Source organism: Peromyscus californicus, unplaced genomic scaffold, assembly GCF_007827085.1.
Source record: "Peromyscus californicus insignis strain IS unplaced genomic scaffold, ASM782708v3 Scaffold_21__1_contigs__length_65335640, whole genome shotgun sequence".
NCBI lineage: Eukaryota > Metazoa > Chordata > Mammalia > Rodentia > Cricetidae > Peromyscus > Peromyscus californicus.
Genome location: NW_026294514.1, coordinates 38,389,035 through 38,407,889, shown reverse-complemented (window position 1 = coordinate 38,407,889; position 18,855 = coordinate 38,389,035). Strand labels below are relative to the sequence as shown.

The window sequence follows — 18,855 nt, the reverse complement described above, 5'->3', positions numbered from 1 at the left end:
TTGCCATGGGGACCGGAGGAAACTTTTTTTTTTTAAAAAACGCTCTCCGGAGGCCCCGCGTCGCGGGCGGGCGGGCGGGCAGCTCTCTCCCGGCAGGGCCCGGGGCCCGCGGCGCACGGCCCGCGGCGGAGGGGGGGGCGGGGTCTGGGGAAGGGGGAGGAGCTCGCGTCACGTGGCCGGGGCGGGGCGGGGCGTGCGCGCAGCCCATCGCCAGCTCGGCCGCCGCCGCCGCCGCTGCCGCCGCCGCCGCCGCTGCTGCCGCCGCGTCTCATTCATGAGGCCCGGCGGGCTCGGCTGTGGCCCGCGGCTCCCGAGGCGGCGGCCCCGCCCCCTGCTCGCCCGCTTCTCGCCGCAGCCCGCCCGGGCCGCGCGAACGTCCGCCGCCGAGTGAGGGCCGCGCGCGGTGCCCGCAGGTAAGCGGGCCGTAGTCTGTGTGTGTGTGTGTGTGGGGGTTCTCGGGGGACCTGCTTCCCCGCTCGCGGCCTCGCCTCGCGTGGGCCACGTAGCCGCGGCAGCGCCGCCTGAGGACGCGCGGGCGCCCGAGGGGACCCTCCCTCCCCCGCCACCTCTTCAGCCGAGGTCCTCGGGGCCCGGCCCGGCGCGGCAGGGGGATGGCCGCCGAGGCCGTGTCTGCGCCCCCACCCCCCCACCTCCACGCTCCGGGCCTGGGGGAGGGGGCGCCGGCGCGCGGTCGCGGCCATCCCCCTGCCGGGGCTGGCGAGGTGCTGTTATTCCCTCAGGCCGTTGGCTGGCCCGCCGCTGCCTCCTGCAGGCCGTGGACCAGGTTCAGATGTGAGTTAGCCTTGCTGCCGTCGACCCTCGGGGCGGGGGGGGGGGGGGGGGGGGAGCCCTGGAGAAAGGTCTTGATTGGTGTGGGAGCCGGAGCTCCACGGCCCAGTTTTGAACGCCGCGGATCCACCCCTCCTAGCATAAGAAAATTATTTTCATTCAAATTTAGGATGGCGTTTCCAAGACGTAATGATGCAAAACAAGACTAGGAACTAGATCGCCCTCGCTTTCAGAAAGTACTGGAACGCTGGGATACTTGGAGAGGCTCTGAGATTACCGAACAAGCGGCCACACGTATATATATTTTTTGAAATGCGTTTTTGAGACTTCAGAAAATTGAAACCGAGTCTCTTGCTTCGGTGCTAACGCTGTTTTGCCCAGCAGTAGGGATGCAGGTTAAGTTGTGACTGAACCTCGGCTCACTAGTTTATAGTCTTTTGATAACATACGGTCAATTTTGAAATCTATCAAAATAGATTTAATGATCCCAAAGGATTATTTGCCGGTTATTTAGTTTATGTGTTGATCGTCGTGACGTTGATTGTTTTCACTGGCGTAAGACCGAGAAGTGTGGCAGGTGACTGGGTTAGCACGGCCAGCCGCCAGGTGTTGGAGGAGACAGGTGTGTTTTAGCCCTCGTTGGGCTGCCCTGCCCCCTGGGCACGTTCAGTCTAGCAGCCACTCACGGGCCAGACCCAGGCAGACTAGAACAGAACAAAGCTGGGCACTGGGGGTGGCTTCTTCCTTCCAGTTAAATATGTTCTTGATTGTGTGTTATCGGACCCAAGGATCTTCATGTTGAAGCGGTGGTAGCATAGCTGTGGACCGCCAGGAATGAAATGGCTGGTTCTGCTTTTCGTATTTGGCACACCAGTTGAGAGTCAACAGAGAAGTTCTATTACTTAGAGGCTCTGGAGCCTTTGAAAACCCCTGAACGCAGAGTGCTGTTTAGAAGTGGATAACAGGGTGCCTGGGGCTTTGTTTCTTGTATTGCCGTATGTATGCAGGCTCCCGTCCCTTGGCATTGTGAATCTTGGTTCATTGACTGGACTGTATCCTGCACGGGGCACAGAATCCCTGCAGGCAGAACCTCAGTAGCAGTGCATTACCAGGCACAGAGGCTGGCTTTTAGAAGAGGTTTGCTTGGTGCTGGTTGAATGAACGTAGGAAGCGGCAAGCAGATTGTCCTTGTAGGTCACTGGGAGCCAGTGGATCTTCCTTAAATTTTCTTGTATGGCATGCCATGGATGGATAATCTTGGTGCTGCCACAGGTCAGAGGTGGTCAAAGGTTAAGTTAGGCCAATGAACATTACCATGGACATTTTGTAGTGTTTTAAGTATTAATATTCAGCTTAAATATAGCATGAATCACTGTGTGAACAGCTATTCTCTTTTGTATTGTATGCATAATATACATCAGACCTGGAACATTGAATGGAATCGTTCTTGCTGGGAGGTGGACTAGGCGGCTGCCTCCCTTGGGTGCATAACAGCCTGTTGTCAAGTTTTTAAATCTAAGTTAAGTCTTGGCGTCTTTTAATTTAAACCCTTTGTACTGACTGCAGGGACTGTAACCTTGTGTGTGTTTGGTAGTAGCGGCTCTAGGATGTGTACCTGCTCTTTTCAGTTGGTAGGCAGTGTTGTAGGAGTTTATTTGGAGCTTTGCTTTGGCTGTCTCTGCATCCCTTCATTGCTAAGTAAGTTAATACTCTTGGCTTAGATGCTGGGTCTTTGGCCCTATCGCTTGCCTTCATGGTGAAATAGCTCATAGGTTTGTAGTCAGGGCTGAAGTTGCCTGAATTCTATAAAAATTATGTTTCATTAAACATTGGAAGAGCTTGAAGATACAGTGTGGAGTGATAACTCTCTGGTGATGTCTTGATGATAATAGTTTTCGTTGTCTGGGGATAGTCTCATATAGGTAGCTCAGGCCTTGAACTTTGCATTGTATGCCACCACAGTTGGTTCAGGAGGTTCTGGGACTTGAACCCAGGGCTCTGTGCATACTAGGCAACTACTCTACCAACTGAGCTCTATCACAAACCTCTTGTAATAAAGTATTAGAATACATTTTCTTATTCTACCTCCCCTACCATTACCATAAGTGAATGTGTGCACTTGTGTGCATGTAAACAGAGAAATGAGTCAGGTGTCCTCCTCTGTTCCCTTATATCATATTCTTTTGGGACAGGTTCTCTCCCTGAGGTCATGTATTCAGTTACACTGGTGAGCCAGCAAGTCTGTCTCCACTTGCCCCCCAGTGCTAGGGTAATAGGTGGGTGAGAGACCAGTGGTGCTGGAATCTGAACCCCGGTCTTCATGGCTGTACAGCAAGTTTTTTGTTTTTGTTTTTGTTTTTTTAGCTACTGAGCCATTTCTCCAGCCCCAGCAGTATACTTTAATAACTAAACACTTTACACGTTTAGGTCCTATATTTTTCAAGATGAACACATGAGGGAAAAAAGTCACTCACTCTTGGGGACCACATGCAATCAGTAGGGATCCCCAACTGTTGGTAGCAACCTGTATGTAGTGGTGGGCTGGCCAGAATACTGCCCTGGCCATTCTAACCTGTTATCCTCACCTTCGCCCCTGGTGTTTGTTTATGGCAGGAAGCTTGAGTTGATGATCTCACAATCTGGAAGGAGATAAGAGGAAAGAAAAAAAGAAAAGAAAAAAAAAAGGAAAAGAAGAAGAAAGCCTGATTCTGAGGCAGGAGCACTAGCACTCAGCTAGCCTGGGATACACAGTGAGACCTTATCTCAAAACAAACAAACCAAGAATGTGTTAGGAGAGGAACTATGTTACACTGAAAGGTACATACCTTGTGATGTGACTTAGGGCAGCGTGAACACTTTTCTAATTTGGTCATGGACTACGGTTGAGTCTTGTTTTAAACAACCTTTTGCATTTGTTTTTTTGTGTACTGTACTTCTGGAGCCAGTGTTAATCCACCAGGTGGGGTTCTAGGGACCAAAACTCAGGTTGTCAAGCTTGCTGGCAAGTGCCTTGCTGAGCCATCTCACAGGCCTTCAGTCCTTTGCCCTGAAAGCCTTTGGATATTAGCTTTCAGTGATGGTTACGTGTGGACTTAGATGTTAATGATGTTACTAAGAAATGGGGAAAGAAGGTAGATTCTAACTTGCATAGGCTGTCAAAATGATGGGTTATATTGTGAGCTCTTTCCACCTCCATTTTACCTCTGCACAAAGCCAAGGTAGTATTTGATTGCTAATTCTTTGAGAATTCTTTTCGGATTATTTGGGTCACAACTGAGCAAGGTGGTGTGGCGGGGGAGAACAGCTCTGGAGACAGGAGCTTTTAAAAATCTGTTTGCAGGGTGACACTTTTTCTCACTCTTGGAGCTTAGAATTGTGTGATTTGGTACTTACCTGTGGTGACACACACTTTGAATACGAACTGTCCGGTGTAGGTTTTGTCTCTTTGCTGGGTAGACACTGGCTTCCAGAAGAGCAGACCTAGTGGGGATTGGCAGCCAATGGATTCCTTTTCTCACCCAGCCTTTATCCAGTTTCTTCAAAAGTCCTTACTTCTCTAGTAAATTTTATTAGCTATAACTGAACACCAAATTAAATACCACTTGACTATCTCATGTCATGTCTTCCCTTGCTTCTTGTACCAAATTCCCTTAACTTCATGTATTGCTTAGTAATATGTGTATTGTCTCAACTCTTCATTTTTACCAACCAGAAGTACAGATAAAGTGTCAAGTGGTGGTTTATAAATTCTTAGTTGTTTTCAAGTCTTATCTTCCCTGTTCTAAAATATGCAGTAATTGATTACTGGTTTTCATCTTAGTTCTCAGTTTTTGGTTTTTCCTCCCCAGATACTAGTACCCCACCTTCCTGTATTTTGATTAACTTCGGCTTTAGGCATTAAACCCCTTCACATAAGGTGACTTACATTACTTTGTGCACTGTGCTTCTTTGGGATTTCTCTGGAATCAGCTGTTAATCCTCACAGGTGTTAGTCTTTATTAGGGTAACTTGGTTGTCTTAACCTTTCTGACATTCTGCTTTCTGTAGACATTGACCTAAAGGGAGCAGTAACATTGAGTCCATATCTTGGGATGCTAGTCCTTGAGGTTACGGCATAGTCTAGTGAGAAAGTAGGAGTTTCAGATTGGTGGCAAGTTGGGCTGACCCCTGTGGAGTAGGTGTATTGAGATAGGGTGTGTCAACTGCACATGCTTCTGAAGGGAGAAGAGGAGACTCAGAGGTGGATGGACAGGGGAATGCTAGCAAGGAGCAGAGGCATTTGCAGAGACATATTACTTCAGTGCATTGGGGTACGTTTCAAGGGTTGGAGTATTCTCTCATTATTTTTGGAGCAGTAGTTAGTTGAAATATAAGTAGCATTTAGTGGGAACCTAAAGAGACAAGAGTTGTGAAGTTTAAGAAACATGGTTAAAGAGCAGTATTTCAGGCTGGAGAGATGGCTCAGTGGTTGGGAGCAGGGGCTGCTCTTCTGGTAGACTCAGGTTCAATTCCCAGCACCCACATGACAGCTCACAACTGTCCCCTTTCCAAGGGAAAAATGACTACTGAGCTATTTCTCTCTAGTTCGTTAAAAAAAAAAAAAAAGCAGTATTTCAACAAGAAGATTCTAGATTGAAGAACTATTGGAGCTGAGTGGTTACATTAGTCTTCTTTATTAAAGAAGAGGAGTTACAGGTGGGAAAAGTGTCCTTCAGAAGTGCCAAGATTGGTCCAGGAAGAGAAGGGAGGGGTGTGGTGCTACCAAGTAGCTTCTTTAGTGGCCGGTTGAATCTTTGCTTTTACCTATTTCTGAAATGTAATGGAAGCAATAGTTGATACGAGAATATTTACTTAAATACCTGTTTTTAAATTTCTTTTTTTCTTTTTTGGAAACTGGGTCTTATGCAGTACGGACTGGCCTTAGACTCCCGCTTTTCCTGCTTCACCTCCCATGTGCTCCACCATGCCTCTTTTCTTTTTTAAATACAAAGTTAACAGAATTTTAAACAAAAAGTTCATAGATAAGGATTGAAACAAACAGAATTGTCTGATGATTTGATTACATGTTTTTTGAGCTGTCACCCACTATGCAGGTAGTTAATATGAATTTGAGCCTTGGGTTGGAGCTCCTTGACTTGTGTTACGATATTTTCCCCAGGGGTTGAGTGTGTAAACTTGTGTGCTTCTATTAGGAATGACTGTAAGTCAAGACTGTCTGGGCTTTGTGAAGCTTCTGGGGAAATAAGCTTTTAAAGTGATGGCGCTGGCCTTATTTTCCTTTTTAAACATACCAAAACATCTATCTACATAGTAAGTTTCCTTAAAATCTCTTACCCTTGTTTTCAGTGAATAAGAGGCACCTATTTGACATTATAGCCAGAGCATCCAATTAAATATAAAGGATGGCTTAAAAGAGAAACTCAATTTACAATGTATATTGGACAAATGCTTATTAGGAAGGATTGATTTTTCAGTTATAGGATTTTCTAATGGCTCATGGCTTACCTAGTTCAAAGTAGCCTACCTAGCCAGCGTGATCTGAAAGATGGAACCTCGGAATTTGAGGTTTCAGTATGCTCTGTCCACTGGCCTAGTCCATCAGGTGGTACAGATGCCTGCTACTTAGTCTCTTTTAAGACTGTGCCCTGGTGTCTGTAAAAGCTGTGCTTGCTACTGTAGTCTCTTGATTGAGCACCTTCTTTGGGCAGGCGTTGTGCTAAGAGCTTTACACTAATTATGTCTAAAGAGTCACAACAATCCTGCTAGGCTGAGATAATAGCCTGTTTTCTATGTGAGAATACTGAAGCTAAGAGGTTTCTGGAAGGGCAGGCAATTCCCCAAGGTAATAGCCACCCTCCATTGCCCTTACCTTCCTGGCCACACTGCCCAAGGATTCACACAATTCATATGCATTTATTTGACATCCCTAAATCAACTTTAGGAATCTGTTTTTACTTGATTCGATAGAATAAAGAAACTTCTTAACGCCAGCATTTATAAGTGAGTAATTGAAAGAGTGCACCTGCTGTGGAGCCTTGGGTTTCTCTAAAGCATTTCTGTGTGCAAGACTGATTGAGCCAGGGAGAGAAAACCAGCTGGGAAAGCAGTGGAGTTGAAGAGGCCCACCATGCCTGCTGGGTACCTGCTCTGGAATGAGTTGAACATCATTCAGCTGATGTTCCCTGCCTACCTACCCCTAGGCTGAGACTGGGTCAGATGACAGCTATTTTTCAAGAAATGGGACCTCTAAATTCAAACATGGAAGGAAGGTGGTTCTGTGTCAGTATTGGGAAGGAGGAAATGGTTGCTGGACTGCTCTGAGTAGCCACTGCGCTGCCACCTTGAAGGATTCCCTTTGGTAATTGTGACTGTTGCTGATTTGAGGGTGTATGCTCTATCCCTCGTTTTGTAGGACTGCACTGTGCAGGAGGAGTATGAAAGTGTCCGCACTGGATGGAGTGCCCAGCCTTTCCTGTGTTCAGAGTCTTTGTTCCATCACAGCGGTACACAGCTGAAACCTCAATCCAGTAGAGCGTGAATTGTTTCTAAACAGGTTTGTCCTTTAACTTGTAACTTTTTCACTGTTTCATTTGACTTGCTCAGTAACTACATATGCAGATAAGGTCCCTGTGATGGAATTTTACTCTGTATAATAGAATAAGTGAATGACCTCAGAACCTTTCATTAAAGAGAAATATATTCAGAACTATGAATACACTTCAAATGTATTAGCATATCTTAGTTGTGCAAAATAACTGATTTCAGTGTGGCATTTTCTCTTGCATCCTTTTGCTACCTAGTTGACTTGACTCAGTTGTTTCTTTGGAGAGCCACCTGCCTGCTTGGCTAGTTCCAATAGTAGATGAGGGTATGTTAGACCACACCTGCCTAGAAGTTGAGAGGCCAGGCTGCAGGCTGAGGGCTCCAGCTAGACTAGACGCCAGGGTTGAGAGTCACAGGACAAGGGAAAGTGTTCCTCTTGTCTGAAAGTAGCTTGTAGTGTTGTTGGGGAATGAACTAGTCATCTTAGATATAAAGCGGAGTTCTCTAAACTGAGTATCGAGGATCAGGATTGGGATTCAGTTTAGGAGATTGAAAGTGAGAAGCAAAAGAAATATGTTGGAGAGAGTACTGTGTTTATATTTTTAATGTGCAAATGCTTATTTGAAGGAGTTTTTTTATATTCCAAAAAAACATTTGTGTGTGTGCTTGCATAGAATTTTTTCCTGGACTCTTAACCTTCCTGGTGTCGGTGTGAGTAGTTTTGTTGCTGTCCGTTGTTAAAGTCACAAATTAGCATATTCTAATTCATCTTAATAAAATTGTGAAATAATTAAAATAATTTTATCTTGTATATTGAAAAACACTAACCTGTGTAACAGTTTTGTCAACTTGATACAACCAGCCTGGGCAAAGCATCTCCATGAAGGGTTATCTGCATCAGGTTGGCCTGTACAGGGGCCTGCCTGTGTGGGGGGTGGGGGGTGGGGATTGTCTCGGTTGCTTTAATTGATGTGGGAAGACCCAACCTGGAAGTGGGCTGCACATTCCCTGGTTTGGGGCCCTGAACTGTGTAAGAGTGATTAAAGTTGCCTTGTGATAACTTCTCAGTGAAACTATCTAATATTTTCTCAATTTCCACTGCTTATATTTTCATAACTAAATGTTGTTCAGAACTAAGCATGTGCAGTGATTTTACTTTGTACTACATATTTTTCTTTGGTGTGAACAGTGTATGCTGGCTTTACTTCTGGGCACCAGTCATGACTAGGCTCACGTTATCCGACTGGCGGTGCAGTCTCTGCCTTGTCCTGAGTATCGGTCATCCCTCCTCTGTTGGCTCGCTTGTCCCAATTCTTCGCTCGTTTTCCCTCTACTTTTTGGAATTGTTACTTTTGAGAAGTCAACTCTTTTTTTTTGTTTTTAAATGAAAAAACTTGTGTTTCTCTTTTCTCCTTCTGATTCTTTCTCCCTCTTCCTCCTTCATCCCTTTTAAAAATGTGTCTCTTAACTTTATTATTGAAGTGCCTTGGTTTATGATTTGGTGTCTGTGTCCTCAGACCAGACAGGGCTAGGAACTAACACCTGGGAAATACCTGCCTCACTTGGGCCTTGTTTTGTTCTCACACCTGAACAGGAAGCAGATATTTCGCCAGAGTCTGAGGCCAGAGGCATAAAAACACCAGAGAATCCAGGTGCCTGTTAGTTCCCGAGGCTTCTCCCTACATGGAGAATCATCTGTTCCTCTGTCCTCATGAAGTTGAGGAGGTGGCTGGCTGGCCCTGGGTTCTGCTCCTCTGATTGGGAGCATGTAGCCCTGTCTCCATGGGATTCCTGAGGCAGGTGGCATTTTTCTATTATGATTGCCTTTGGTGGAACCCTCAGTGGTGTGGGTATCACTTCATCCTTTGATTCTGGGGTTCTGTGGAGACTTTCCATTTTCAAGGACCTTGACAGTTTCAGGTTGTTATTACTGTTGTTGAGATGTGTGTGTGTGTGTGGGGGGGGGGCCTCTCACTGTGTTCAAGACCAATGGGCTTCAGTGATCTTCCTGCCGAGTAGCTGGGGCTGCAGGAGTACACCACCACACCCAGCTGACCTCAACACTTTGCGAGAACTAGTCCGTATTTTGTAGGATGCTTCACTGTTAGAATTTACCTTACAGTTTTCTTATGCTAAGACTAGGTTATGACTCTTCCTCTGAATGGAGGGTAAATTACCATCATTTGACTCAGTGATGGCCATGGCCTTGATCACCAGGCTGAGGTTGTGGTTATCAGATTTTTCCCCACTGAAAACCTAATCTGTATTTTTTATAAGGTTTTTTAATTTTATGTGTATGTGTGTTTTGTCTGCATGTGTGTGTACATCATGTGTGTGCTTGGTGCCTGTGAAAGTGAGAAGAGGGTGTTGGATTCCCTGGAACTGGAGTTAGGAGTGATTGTGAGATACCATGTGGGTTCTGAGAACTGAACTCAGGTCCTTTGCAAGAACAACAAGTTGTCTTAACTTCTGAGAGCCAGCTCTCCAGCTGCTGTCTGTCTGCTGACATTTGTTTGTTTACTTGGGAGGATGCATCTCAGTGAGTGGGTGGAGGTCAAAGGACAACTTCCTAGGATTGGTTCTTTTCTGACAGTCGTTAGGGAAGGGTCTCTTGTTTTTGCTGCTGTGCTGGGTATCAGCCTTCCCCCATCCCAGTTCTCTTATCTCCACCTTCTGTCTCCCTGTGGGAGTGTTACTCCAAGCCATCCTCTTGGCCCCTAGTCTGTGTTCTTTAGAAATCACCCTCCCAGCCTGCATTTGAAGGGTGGGGAGTTACTCATTCCATATGTGTTTATAATTTTACATGAGAAATAAGTATCTCACCCCAGTTGATTAGTTCAAGTTATATGCTTACATTGGACTAGACTCATACATAGTCCCTAATACTGTGGGTTATGATCTAATACTATGTGTGTGTAGTTTGTGAGAGCTAAGTAACAAAATGTGGGCCTGGGTAGCTCAAGCTACCCAATGGAAATGCGTTGTCTTTTTATAAGATTTTTTTTAAATTTTATTTTATGTGTATGTGTGTTTTGTCTGCATGTATGTGCGTGCACTATGTGTGTGCTTGGTGCCTATGGAAGTCAGAAGAGGGTGTTGGATTCCCTGGCAGTATAGTGTCATTTTATCTTGATCATCTATAAAAATCTTTTTATTGAGTTACGGTCACATTCTAAAGAACTAGAACTTAGAGCTTAGATTTCCTGTTTTGGGGGGTACACTCAATCCCTAATAGGATCAGGAAAGGGTAGATATGCTGTTGTGTGGGCTTAGCAGAGTGTCTAGTTACAGTAATATTTTAAAAGGTGCTTTTAGGCACTGTCTACAATCTTCAGAGAAGATCAGAAAGAAAGCCCTTAGGAAATAATTCTCAGATTATAACTGAAGATTTTTGTTCAGTCTTGTGTAACTGCTAACATTTCTGCTGATTCTCAGATGTTTAACAGCTGAGCATTGGAGTCACCTCATGCTTCATTCTTGCTTTCTTTCTGAAGTAATTCAAAGGTTGGCCAAAGTGAGGAACACAGCATCAGAGCCTGGTGCGACAGAATTAATCTTGTCTCTTTTACAAGATAGTCATGTGACCATAGTCAGCTCGTCCCTGTACTTCCCTTGGGTCTTTATATTGTATTTTCAGGTGGCAACCCTCCTGGAGTTCTGCTTTAAAAATACCCTGCCATACATTTTCTTATTGTGGTCTTTCCTCAAGTAGCCTCCTCCCTCCCTCTTTCTTTCCTCTCTCCCTCTCTCCCTCCCTTCTCCCTGTCTCCCTGTCTCCCTCGCCCATTTCCCTTTTTCTAGCTATCCTAGCATAAGACTTGTTCTTGTTGCCCTCCCTTCTATTAGCATCAAAGCACGGTGAGCGCAGGTGGCTTGTCATCCAGGTTCACTGTCTGATCCCAGCCTGCAGAAAAACGTGTGTGGAACCAGGCGGGGAGTCGAAGGCCTTTGAGTTGCTACATCCCTGGCGCTTTACTGACTTGAGTTGCTCTTGGACCTGCTGCTCCCTTGTTGAAGTCACTCAGTGTGAGGACCCACCGTTGACAACCCGCTCTTAGAGCTGCATCTGGAGTGAGGGGTAGCAGACTTTCCTCTTGGAAGCTGGGGGATAACTTCTGAGATTCAAAGGCAGAAGAGATTAGAGATATTTGGAAAAGGAAATGAGTGTCAAGGGGACACGGAGCTTTGGTTGCTTCTGTGCTGTCAGCTAAGCAAACTGGTGACTCAGTGCCTATTTGTGCCTTACAATGACTGTGCTTCTACCAATCCCTGAAGGTCTTCTCCCCCTCCAGGAGTCCTAAGTGATGACTGAGGCCATGTGTGAAGCCACCTTTTTCCTAGAGCTACACATGTCTGGATTTTATCATGGCAAACTTCAGGGTGACTGGTACAGTGCTAGGCATTAGGATGCTGTCTCAAAGGGGAAAAAGCTATAGCTGTGACCTCACTAGTGTTCCTTTGCATTTGAGTTAGGTCTTGGAGAAATACAAGCCTCCAAAAAGGAAGTGTGCACACTTACAAAGTATTGTCAATGACACCTGCTGTTGAAGAGTGTGTAATTAGTTTTTGGAGTTTGTAGCAGGTACAGAGATGTTGGTGACTGAGGGAAGGTCTTTAGAGAACCAAGTAATACTAGGTGGTGGGGAATATTGTTCTGTTTGGGGATATATATGTAAATATGTATGTGGGGAGCGTACACTGTCCTAGAAAATATCAGTTCTCTCTGTACCTTCTCTACCTGTTGAAATGGGGTATTGATAGCCGTTGCAGATAACATGTAATACTATTAATCTAAACCTCACCTGTATATCAAATTACTTCAGGTTTTTAGTATTACCCTTTATTATACATGTGGTGTAAGGAAACTGTCGGTACTATTAATAAAAATGTAATTGTGAAGGAGGATGATTAAAAACAGCCAGACATACAAAGACTGTTATGGGGTGTGTGTGTGTGTGTGTGTGTGTGTGTGTGTGTGTGTGTGTGTGTCAAACCTAGTGCCTTGGGCATGCTAGGCAAACATTCTACCACTGAGTGACACACCTGGCCCCTACTTTGCCCATGTTATCACCAATATATACATTTCAATTATACTGTCATTCTGGTAAACATCTCTCACTAAATCAGTGGTAGAATAATTTTCTGCCTTTCGAGACAGGTTAAATTTTCAGAAATAGCTAAAAAGTTGTTCACCAGGGCAGTGGTAGCACATGCCTTTAATCCTAGCACTCAGGAGGCAGAGGCAGAGACATCTCTGAGTTGGAGGCCAGCCTGGTCTACAGAGTCAGTCCCAGGACAGCCAAGGCTACACAGAGAAACCCTATATCAAAAAACCAAAAAAAAAAAAAAAAAAAAAAAAAAGACAGTTAATCATGCGTATAAGAGTAATGAATTAAATTTTTTGGCTCATAAGTATTGTATACCACCTAAATGAAATTGAGGGAGCACATTTAGGCATTAGATGGCTCAGTGGTTCAGAGTGCTCAGTGCTCTTTTCAGAGCCACATTGGGTTCCCAGTACTCCTGTCAGATGGCTCACAAGCACCTTTAGCCTCAGCTCCAGGGGAATCCAATGCCTCTGACCTCCACAAGCACCTGTACTCACACACACTACATATACAAAACTTTAAAATGATAAAAATAATCTTTAAAAAAAGAAAGAATTCTTTCAGTAGGAAAGAGGAGCCAGTAATGTACTAGATGATGATATATTGATTTATCACAACTTTAAGAGGTCATTCAGACATAGCATTCATGTTAAATAGGTTTTGCTTAGATATAAATGTGATTAAAGAGTGTTGCATTTGCTGGGGAGGGTGCCTCACTTGGCTGAATACAGGCCTGGGAGAGCTCAGGCCGTTAGTTTCACCTTTACATTGTAGGGCTCTTCTGACCCATTTCAATCCATTCTGCCAATTTGTGGCTGGAATGTGAATTAGATCTATCCTGTTGTACGATGAGCTGAAGAGTGGAATTCCATCGATTGAGCTCTTTGGAATGGGAAAATGATTAGTAAAGCTAAAACAGACTCAAAGAACTGTTGATGTTAGTGAGAATTTAGATTTAGTTATTTGTGTGCTTTCCTGTGTCCCTCTCTAAATGGCAGCAGGGGTCTGACTTCAACAGTTACTGGTTAAGCACTGACTGTGCATGGGTCTTGGGACTATTCAGCTGATAGTTTTAACCTTCTTGTAGTTTCTGGGCACCACCTCACAGAATCCTGACCACAGTCCTACCTGGTAAGTATTCCTGCCTATTAGGAATATAACTGAGAATGGTTATGTGCTAAGGGTAAGTGGGAGAGCTGTGATGTAAAACCCATCTTATACCCACATTTCTAAGGACCTTGTCAGAACAGTCATAAATAAGTTGCTCCATCGTTCATCTAAATGGGTGGTTCTTGTGTTGGGTATGATGGCATACAGCTGTAATCGGATGACAAAGGCAGGAGCATCATGAGCTTGAGGCCAGCCTAGGCTGCCTAGAGAATTCTGCCAGGGCTGAATCATGAAAACCTATCTCAAAGCTAACCAACCAACAAGACAAACAGAGCTAGCTAAATACATAAATGAACAATGCTGGTGATTCCCAAAGAGGAGTAGTTTTGCTGATAGAGGACATTCAAAAGTGACCAGATGTTTTTTTGATGGTCACAAGTTAGGAGAGGGTGCTGCTGACATCTAGTGGTTGGAGGCCTGGGACCTGCATGTCTTTTCACTCCCAGAGAATTATCTGACCCCACATGCAAAGGTGGGGACACCCAGACTTAAAATATTAAAAGCTACAAATCCAGTCACTCCCATGGCCTGGCTTCCATTCCCACTGACTCCCCACCCCACCCCACTGCTCTCCTCTTCGTCTCCAGCTGTCTTTTTGGTGAGGCAGTCTGACTGATGCTAACTATCAGTTCTCTTAGGTACATTGATTATGTGTTTTAAAATGCTCCTAAAAGTCTGAAAAGAGAAAAGCAAACTTTGTATTTCAGATGCTCTGATGTTATAGCACCTTCTAGAGTGCAGGGACCAGGGTTAGTTACAGATTCGTTCTTAGAATCTACATAAAAGTTAAAGAGGGGTTCTGGGAAAGCTTTGGCCACGAAACACTGTAGTGTGAATATAGTCATAATGCTGTCGGTGAGCAAGCACACTGTAAAGAGAGTACATTCCAGAGCTTGCTTGGTTAGGCTTTGAAAAATGAGATTCGTATACCATTGAACTCTGTTCTCCCTGGCTACATAATATATGCTTAGATATTGGTGAAATTATTAAGGCAACTCCACATAGTTAAAAGGGAGGTTTATTTTGTGGGGTAACTTACAAGTGAAGGGATAGGTAACAGGGTCTGGGAAGGGTGTAGCAAAGTCCAGAGGTGTTCTCTGGAGAACTCTGCTCGGTCTACCTCCAGTGTCCAGGGTCCAGGAACCAAGAGAGCTCCCCCATCTGGATCTCGGGTCTTTAGGGGTCCTCTCTCGGCTCCGCGTTGTAGCCTCAAAGTGGGTGGTATTTCCAGGTCAAAGCTAGAACGGCTACCCACTACCCTTAGAAGCCTGGTTTAAGGGCTGCAGAGATGCTTCAGTGGGTTAAGAGCTCTCTTGCTCTTCCAGAGGACAAGAGTTTGATTCACAGCTTCCTGTAACTCCAGCTCCATGGGGATCCAGTGACCTCTTCTGGCCTTGACAGGCACCCATGCTTGTGTGGTGAGGGCACATAACACACATTTACTTTTAAAAATGCCTAGTTTAAGAATTTGATATCAAAAGTAGGTATGTTTGGTATAGCGTAATTTTTTGTTTATGTGTTTTATTTCTTGAGACAGGGTTTCTCTGTGTAGCTCTGGGTGTCATGTAAATCACTTTGTAGACCAGGCTGGCCTAGAACTGACAGAGATCCACCTGCCTCTGCTTCCTTAGTGCTTGGATTAAAGGCGTGGGTTACCACACCTGGCCACTCTGTTTTGACTGGAGGAAGAAACTGTTGTATTTAAGTGTACAGGAAACAAAAGGTACATTGTACATTCACCATGTTGGTAGTAAATATGAAGTTGTAGGCAATGCTTAGATGTTTTCTGTTTAGTGAAGTTTAATGCTTAGAAAACTTAATTCTTTACAGTGTCAATTTTTTAAAAAAATTTTAAACATAGAAGGGTGCATAGCAATTACTCAGAAGTTCATTTTTAAACAAGGAACTTGAAGGCTAGGGTATTTGGTGTCTGGCTCAAATGACATAATAAAATAGCAATTCTGTGGGAATAGGTTATACTTTAAGACAGGGTCTTGTTGGTTGCTCAGACTGACCTTGAACAGATTAGCCCCCTGTCCTTCCCTCCTGGGAGCTGGGGTTACAGGGGTATGCCACTATACAAAGCCCTAGGACCATACTTATAGTTAAGAACTAATATATTCTTTTTGTTGTTTTTAGACAAGGTTTAGTTGTGTGTGGTGGTTTGAATGAGAATGGCCCCCATAGGCTCCTGTATTTGAATGCCTGATCCCTAGTTGGTGGAACTGTTTGGGAAGGATTAGAAGGTGTAACTTTTTTGGAGGAGGTGTGTCGCTGCGGGTGGGCTTTGAGGTTTCAAAAACTCATGCCATTCCCAGTTTCTCTTTATTTGCTTCCTGCTTGGGGATCAGATGTAAGCTCTCAGCTTCTGCTCCAGCATCATGCCTGCCTGCTGCCTGCTAACACGCTTCCCACCATGGTGGTGTGGACTCACCCTCTGAAACTGCAAGCAAGTTCCCAGTTAAATGTTTTCTTTTGTAAGTTATCTTGGTCATAGTATCTCTTCACAGCACTAGAAGTAACTAAGATAGACTATAGCCAAGAACTAAGATACTCTTTGTTTTGAGACAAAGTGTTATTGTGTTACCCAGACTCATCTCAACTTGTGTCCTATCACAGCCTGTGCTAGGATTGCAGGTGTGCTCCACTATACCTAACCCTTGACTGATTTTTAATTCTAGATCATATTAACTAATTACTGGAGCCTCCTCCTCAAGGGTCTCATTTTTAGCTCAGGATGATCCATCAAGCCCATTTGATATTGTTTGAAGTTTTGATTAACATTTTATTGCATTTTCCTTCTCATTACTTGCTTTCAAGTGTACAGTTTAGTAGTGATAATTTTTTTGAAAATGCTTTGCAGCCTCTTGCTCTTATTTTTAAAACATTTTTGTGACCCCTAACAAACTCAGTTAAATAGTAACTCTCTATTCCCCTTCTCCTAGTGAAATCTGTACTCTTTTACTTTTTCTTTGTTTAATATATGGTCTTCCTTTGTTGTCCAGACTAGTCTCAAGCACCTGGGTTCACATCATCCTCCTACCTCACCCTTTCGAGTGGCTGGAACTACAGACATATATGCACATCCAGCTGTAATCTAGCTTATTAATTTGCCTTTCCTAGATTTTTGTTTGACTAAAATTGTTTCATTTAGCATGCTTCAGGGAATGGCCATGTTTACAGCATATATCAGAACTTCATTTGTTTTTATACCTAAAACATAATAGACATTTTTAATATATTGCACATTTTTCCTCCATCTGTTAATGGAATGTTGTGGGTTTTCCCTCTAGCCCTTTCAGTATTGTGAATAATGCTTCAATGAATATATTCTGGATATTAAACTGTCATCAAAGATTTGTTAAATATTTTCCTGTATTCTTAGGTTATCTTTTTCATGATAATACCCCTTGATATAAAATAATTTCAATGAGAGAGAGCAAGTTTATCTATGTATTTTACTCATATTCATTCATGTCATTGCAAAAATGTTTTGGTAATAGAGGCCAGAAGAGGGCATCAGAGCCTCCCACAGGTGAAGTTGCTTGCAGTTGTAAATTGCCTTGTGGGTATTAGAAACCAAACCTGCGTCCTCCAGAAGAACAGCCAGTGTGCTCTTAACCACTGAGCCATCATTCCAGCTCCTGTGACACCCCTTACTTTGTAATCTGTGAGGCATAGGAGTAAACAAATTTGTTTTTCATCCAGATTCTAGAAATCAGAGATGAATACGTACAAAGGATTAGCCCTAGGATATGATTCATTAAGTACTAGATGAATAATGTCAGGCAGGGGACTGAAGAGATGGCTCAGTGATTAAGAGCATGTATTGCTCTTCCAGAGGCCTGGGTTCAATTCCCAGCACCCACATGGCAGCTCACAGCTGTCTATAAATAACTCTTAAGTCCAGGGATCTAAGGTCCTCATGTGCCCTCTGTGGGCACCTAGCACACACACTACACATACTTATTTACATGCAAGCAAAGCACTCATATATAAAAATAATAAATCTTAAATGTCAGGCAGCTAGGCACGACAATGCATTCTGATAAAATACTTCTTGCATTCTAAGAACTTTTGCTAGTCCCCAAAGCCAGAGTAAGTACTGCGTCTTGAGGTCATTTAAGTCTGCGATCCTACTATGTACTCAGCCTGTTTGTTTAACCTGCCTTTAAGAAAACACTGTAGGGCTGGAGAGGTGGCTCAGTGGTTAAGAGCACTGACTGCTCTTCCAGAGGTCCTAAGTTCAATTCCCAGCAACCACATGGTGGCTCACAGCCATCTATAATAGGATCTGACGCCCTCTTCTGGCGTGCAGAACACTCATACATAAAATATAAATAAACAAAATTTAAAAAGAAAACACTGTAAAAAACAACCTTACTTGCCTTACCCACGTAAACAACTTTTACAGCCTAAGCTAACGCATAGCTGTGATCTTAGTCATGTATCATTCCATGCCCCTGACCTAGGAGTAATGCATGTGTGTTATAATAATCATTTGCTGAAACCAGCAAATAAGGTTGAAAGTAATCTTGTTAAATGAATACCTGTAATGTTGTATGCAATGTACAGATGGTTACTGGTTTATTTGTTACCTGAGTCCATTGGGTCTGGTGGGGTCAGTGACTTAATCCCTTGTAAACCTCTGTTAAAGATTTCTGTAAAGTATCCCTCATTTCTTCCCCATGTGCTCTTCTCTGGGCTCTTCAGTAAATACAAAGCAGAAGCCCTTTGTTAGGGAGGACAGAAGACAGGCAGAGCAAAGTAAAGAGTTCTCTGGGCTCACTCTTCGTCAGAGACTAAGGAGAGGGGTAGTATTGATTCCCTCCCTTCAAGAACACTGGTGCATCATTGGTAACTCCTGAGTTTATCATTAATGTGTTCAAACTGATGCAGCCAGGATTGTTTGTTTTAATAATGCATACACATACATACATACACACGTCATATACATACACCCATGTGTATGGTTTGCCATATATTTTAATAAACATTTAACGTAAATTATCTTGTATGCGTAGTCTCTCACATTAAGAAGTTTTTATAAAAATTTTTTTGAAGAATCAGGCTCGGCTTGTTGGAATGACTGCGTTATGACTTCTCAGTGAGGTGTGTAGTTCTTCCTGCCAGCTAGATTTTATTTGTCTTCATATGTATAATTATTATCTTTTGTGTTTAAAATTGAATATTAAAGCCAAGCAGTGACATCTCAAGGCAGGAAAATTGACAGTTTCAGGCCAGC

The 18,855-nt window shown here is 43.8% G+C and overlaps 1 protein-coding gene across 3 annotated transcripts in view; it reads left to right on the top strand.

Moving 5' to 3' along the window:
• Positions 1–282: 282 nt before the first annotated feature.
• Positions 283–18,855, top strand: part of Lpin2 (lipin 2) — an 81,049-nt gene continuing 62,476 nt past the window's right edge. For 2 of the 3 annotated variants that reach the window (XM_052750099.1, XM_052750097.1), the window contains exons 1-2: positions 283–413; positions 7,202–7,342. The gene's annotated coding sequence lies outside the window, so the exon portion shown is untranslated. The remainder of the gene's footprint in view (positions 414–7,201; positions 7,343–18,855) is intronic. The other variant, XM_052750098.1, reaches the window with a different exon arrangement.